Consider the following 6,258-nt stretch of genomic DNA (forward strand, 5'->3'; position numbering starts at 1 on the left):
ACAGAAATGTAAAATACAGTAACGAAACGATCGCCTCTATTTATGTTGGTGCACAAAGTGCATAAACTTTTTTTTTTTTTTTTTTTTTATTGCGGACCAGACGCGGAGCTAACGGTCCCGGTGCAAAGTTATTACATTTCTCTCCCGACCACAGCGAACGGGACCGGAGGGGGGGATGCAAAGTGTTATCCGACTAACAGTTTGCTTTCGTTATCATCTCCCCCCCCAAAAAAATATATGGATATAAAAACGTAGCGACGGTGGAACAAGTGAGCCGCGTCCTTCCCCTTACCTTAATTACGACATTCAGAGTTGTCAGGTGGCCGTGTTGCTGGGCAGCGATAATCCAGAGGACGAAAAGAAGAAGAAAAAAGACACGCAGAAGCTCAAATTCAATAAATATCAGCAAACGTGTTCCCGTCTACTCTTTCCAATACATAGTTCAGAGTTTGACAGCTAGACGCAGCGGACGAGTCCACTGCGTATGAACACTAGTAATCCTCAGCAGCGAGCCGCTGCTCCTGACAGGACGAACGGCGGCGACGGGTCGGACGACGGCGGCGGAGGAGGAGGAGGCGGAGGAGGAGGAGGAGGCAGAGGAGGAGGAGGATCTCACATTATGGCCGCAAACGTGCACATTGGAGATTCTGGCCCCGAGATTCTATTTTTTTTTTTTAATTAAAAAAAAAAGAGTAATAAAAACAAACGGAGGAGTCGGTCGGACTTGAAGTCAGAGCGACGTCATTCTGTGTACATGGACCCTCCTACTGCAACGAGTGCAACACAAACTCCAAGGAGGGGGGGAGGAGGTGGAGGGAGGAGGGGGCGGGGAGGGGAGGGGCTCCGCGCAGGTAGACAGAGCCGCCTGGAAATAGGGCACCGTGATCCGCGCGCACTGTTTGAACTCAACTCTCAGGATAACAGCGAGAAGCAATCTCTCTTTTTTTTAAAAGTCAATTTAAAATATTCTCTGCAACTTTGCTCTATTTATTTCTGCCGATGTTAAACCATCCGACTACACCTACTTAAGGCTCTTTCTCTGAGATATTTTCCATGCAGAGCTCGTGCACGTGCACGCGCACTGGCAGTTTGGAGAGGAGATGGAGCAGAAGCCTTCCCCTCACTTTTTACAGTCCTCATGGGTCCTATAATACAAAAACAAACTAAAAACAAAACAAAACAGTTAACATAGAGTGAGGACTCATTTTGACTGTAGGAGAGAAATCAAGTTGCCCCTGTTAGAACACAACAAGTGCTTCCACTAGGTGGAGCAATATTTCTATAAGAGCGACTCTATTGAGTGGTCAAGATGTCACTTTAATTCACTCCGTGTCAAACTATGATGCAATTAATTCACACTTCTAATGGAGCAGATTGCATGTGTTCAAAACGGATATGATATTTAGTTACTATTGGTCATCCAACTTAAAACTGGACTCAACTGTCATCAAACAAACTGACTGTTGAGTAACAGAAACAAGACGGGTGATGGGCTAATATTTGTAGGTAGATATTTTTTAATTCTCTTTGTGGACATTCAAGGGAAAGACAAACAATGCCCCCAGTGGAATATTTGAATTAAAAAAGCCAGTAACCACTTAAATAATAATGATAAAGAAACAGATGAACACACAGCATACTGTGACTTAGATAAAATAGGATCGAAAGCTTTGCTGCACTCATTAGAAAGTACCTGTGTTCGTCCTTAACAAGAACAACATATGGATGTTATTTACATTTTACTCCCGATATGTCACCTCCTAGCTGCGAGTGTAGACTTTGATTTTACTCCAGCGACATCAAATATTTAGTTTAATCTCTGCTGTCATTCAGCCGAGTCATTTGTGTGGTTTTTCGTGTGGCTGCATTAAAAGCGTGCATGTAGGATTTTGGCTCTGAGAGTAGAGCTAGAGTAGTTTGAATGTTTCTCTTTATTGCTTTTCTGGGTTCTCCAAGCCAGCCTGCACCAGCCATTACCCAAGCGAGGCAGCAGCCGCAGTTAGATTAGTCAAAGCCATCCAAGCAACACTGCCCACCTCCCTGATCTGCCTGTTAATCACCCATGAATTGGGGACCTGCTTGTAGAAAAAAAGCAGGAGAAATTGAGATATAACGAATGTTTCCCGTCCCCCCATTCATGCCGCTCCCATTTGTCCGTTGCACATAATGGGTGCCAGTCAAACACATCATGAGCAAATCTAATTTAGCTTTGCATCACAGACTTTTTTTTTTTTTTCACCATAGTGACAGTCAGAAAAATGTGCAGAGTGACAGCAGAACATGGCTGATATGAAATCAGTAATAATTGCCTGCCTCTTTGGTAAAAATTCAAGGCGGCTCCACTGAGTCCCACTGAGCTTTCAAGCACCGTCGTTTTAGTCAAATCAATGATAATCACACTAGCCTGAAAACATAAAAGCTAAAAATAGCTGCATTTCTTTTTTTTTGGGGGGGGGGGGGGGGGGGGGGGGGTCCTTTTGGATGAGTGATTGCTATGATTAGGAGCAGGCTTCCACTTCAGTCTGGAAACGTATAGCAGACAACTCCAGTAGCTGCGAAGGCCAGAGGCGAAATGGAGGGGTGCGTGCTGTGCCTCGTGGGGGCAGGTGAACTGGAGCATGTTAACTCCCAAACAAAACACTCGTCAGCTCAGCGGAGGACCCCGTCCCCGTCGCGTGTGGTAATTACAGAGGTGGTTTTAATCAGGGAAGAAGTCCGTCACCGCCGCGCTCCCTCGGCTGCTTATTGTTCCAGTTTAGCACTCGCTCGCTCACATCTGAAGTGGCCGTGCAGCCGTCCCAGAAGTCAGCCACTCGGTTGCCATTTTCACATCTGTGATCCGACTTATAAGTTTCAGCAACTTTGAACCCGACAAGTCATTATTCCAACTTCATTTTGATTATTACTACACCTCCTTTACGTCCTCTGTATTTCTCTCTGGTGGAAATTAGCTGCTAGAACATTGTTGTTTTTGTAGCCACTAGGGGGCCATGAAAAAGACTGTAAACGCAGTTGTAATATATATATATACTAACAATATATATTCACCAGCGAGTTGCTACCTTTGTTTAGCATACAGTGGGTTTAGCAGAGCATTTACAATTAAAACGATGAGAGAGGTAAGAATTTACCAAACAAGAAACATTTCAAGTGGTAAAACCAAAACAATGAGCTTAAAGATGCTAAACCAGCCCTACGCTTCAATCTTCAAACCCTGACACCAGGATGTCAGGGACGGCTTTTCTTACATGCATTTTGCCTCTTCAAAATAAATCTCCATGTTCACAGGTAACCACATAAAGTTTCTTTTCAAAATAAACTTCCAACGTTTGTTTACTTTTAGGTTTAGGCAACAAAAGTACTTTGTTGGGCTTGGAAAAGAGCACGGTTTGGGTTAAATGAAGTAAAAGTAATGCTAAATATGTCAACGTTGACATGTCTCCCTCTCTCTTTACCACGTTGCTCTGGCCGTCTGATAATGATGCGGTTTACACTGGAGTTCAAAGCCTGGTGCATCTCATCCAGATGCTAAAGGGCGCCGCGTTACGTCAGCATCAGACGGCGATGGTGACCAACCAGCGCTGGTATTTGACGAGTCGGGAGTGAGAACCGGTTGCTCAAACTCTCTGTAGCAGCGAGAGGGAGACTGCAGGGTTTTTGGGTTCATCTCTACAAGTGAATTTGATGAATTATTCCTATCAAAAATATTATTAAAAGCAGCTTTAACAAAAAAAATAAAAAATGAAATCTCTGCATGTTCAACTCTCTATAGTTGATGGCTGGAAGGAGATCAAGACACACACACATCATCATCACCGACCCCCCCACCCCCCACCAGTCTGGCCAATAGTTTTTGTTGTTGATCACTCGTGCTGCATGTGGTACATTTCATGCCTATATGTGGCAACTTTGAGCCCATCTGTGCAAGCGTCACTGGCCTGTTTTCATCAAATGTGTCCATTTGCTACAGTAAACAATTTCCTAGTTAAAAAGTGTTGATTGATAAGACACTGGGTCTCATTCTGTTAGTCTGAGGCGCTTTAGTAGGCTGGTATGTGCATCTGGCACGCAGACAGAATAAGTCCACAGTTGGATGATAACACTCTTGCCTATGAAGGTCAGACATGGAAATATATTGAATTTTAACCAGGGTTGCTATGGGAACTGGCATGTTTTCACATCTGAACTCGCTATAGCAAGTATTAATAAAAACATGTATAAGTAATTATTTTTTCATTAAATCCCTTACATTTATAATTCATTGGCAGAGATCAGCAAATGAAAATATCTCTTGCTTTCTTGATATACATTTAAAAAAAAGATATTTAAGCCTCTGATTACCATGTTTGATTTAATATTCACCCAGGAAATATATTAGATTTCATCTGTTCCTCCAAGTTATGGAAACGTCTAATACAAAAGATCTAATACTACTGGAATAAAGCAGTCAAATATATGCAAAGTTGAAGAATTATACAACCAAGTTGCAAGCTTCTAATTAATTCACCTAGAGGTACAATTGCCGACGAAATCGTTCAAGTGTGACTGTGTCAGTGTGAAAGTTTTCACTTTACAACATTTCAAATGAAGGCATATTTAACTGATTCCAGATCAGGGAAGGAAATCTATCAGGGAAGAACTCTATCTATATTCAGAGATAGAGAACCGATGCTTTTGCTATTCATGCATGATTTATGTGTTATTTTAAACGTAAAAAGTGTGATAGAAAATAAACAGAACGTTACGCAAAGTGTTTGTGTCTCTCGTGAGACTCCGACAACATAAATAAAGCCATATTCCAGTCCCTCTTTTGACACAGATTGCCGTTCACCTTAAGTTGCCTCACTACGCGGATGGCACGTATTGTTTAAATGCTGAATGATATGCATTCAGCCTGCCTCCCTGCAGCAAGCCCTCGTACTATGTGTACACCACCTGGGGTTTGTTCATCCTACTTAAGCAATGACGATTGAAAACACATTGATGATTAAATAACATGTTTATCCTCCGTGTAGTCAGAAATACATATTCAGTGGGAACACTGCGTATAGGCTACAGCTTGTCTTCGGATCAGATTATTAACATGCAGGGAATTATCACTAAATAATGTGTTGTTCAACAAAACTGTGTCAAGTACATTATGAATTGATATTCCTGGTGTCTGCTTGCAAATATTTCCCCCAACCTGCGGCACCTTAAGGCGGCGTGAGCTTAAAAGCAAACAGGCTGATTGCATTATCGTACATTTTGAGTATGTTTTTGGTGAAACATGAATATGATTTTTGCTGCGGCTTGATAGAACTTTTTGATTTTATGAAGTCTCATAAGGTCTCATTTAGTAAAAAGTGAGATTTTCATGTCGTTGATTTATTATTAAGCAGGTCTAAGTGTTACACAAATAGTGTGAAATCATCAAAACACAGGAACACACAATCCGTATTCACAAACCTTTTTAACAGAGCCGTGAGGACTGCTGTACCGTTGTGATGTCACAGGAGGGGTTCAGTCAGAGGCTGTTGCAGGTTTATTCACACACACAGTATAAGAAAATGATTATTATTAGAATCCCTAAGGACAAGTATGAAGCTAAAAAAATGAGTATGATAAGTAAAGGTGTGCGACTTCACTGGGTTCGAGTTTGGTTGGCTAAGCTTGGCTGGATGGATTAAAACGGTGAAATTGTCGCAGATGTTTGATAACTGATGTTCATCCCGCTAAGGAATTGATTTGAATGCATGCAAATTGTTTCAGCAGCTTCCATATTTTTGCTTTCACCTTCCACTAATGCCATGGGACTGTTTACATTCCAGTTGGAGTTAGTAATAAGGGGCTCCCTTTGGAAACCCCTGTCTCCCTGTCCATAATCCCTAATGGCTGGACTGACTTGTATGTGTGCAGTTTGATGCTGAGCAGATAGGAGGAATCATTGTTCATGGGAGCGGTTAGAGCAAACTAAAAACAGGGACAAAAAGACACTAAAACACTTTATAGAGCTGAAAAGAATTGCAGTGACGAGTGATGATCGTTTTGTCATTAGAATGTAGTCATTTGATTCATTCTTTGTATAAAAAGATTCCTCTCCCTGGCCCCTTTCCTTGATGCATCCTTCATGTCTCCTGCCTCGAGCCGAAGCCCTCAGACCATCAGACCATCGGAACAGAAACAGAGAAACCGCCGCGCTCAGCGTGTCCGTCTGCCTGGGATGTAACGTAGCGATACAGTAGAAAAGAGAGACCAGACAACAGGAGGGGAGAGGAT

General features: G+C 42.3%; 1 protein-coding gene across 1 annotated transcript in view; it reads right to left on the bottom strand.

Moving 5' to 3' along the window:
* Window positions 1–542, bottom strand: part of nr3c2 (nuclear receptor subfamily 3, group C, member 2) — a 67,517-nt gene extending 66,975 nt beyond the window's left edge. Inside the window, exon 1 of the mRNA XM_084005729.1 lies at window positions 293–542. The gene's annotated coding sequence lies outside the window, so the exon portion shown is untranslated. The remainder of the gene's footprint in view (window positions 1–292) is intronic.
* Window positions 543–6,258: the final 5,716 nt, after the last annotated feature.

Source organism: Eutrigla gurnardus (genome assembly GCF_963514095.1).
Source record: "Eutrigla gurnardus genome assembly, chromosome: 3".
Lineage (NCBI taxonomy): Eukaryota > Metazoa > Chordata > Actinopteri > Perciformes > Triglidae > Eutrigla > Eutrigla gurnardus.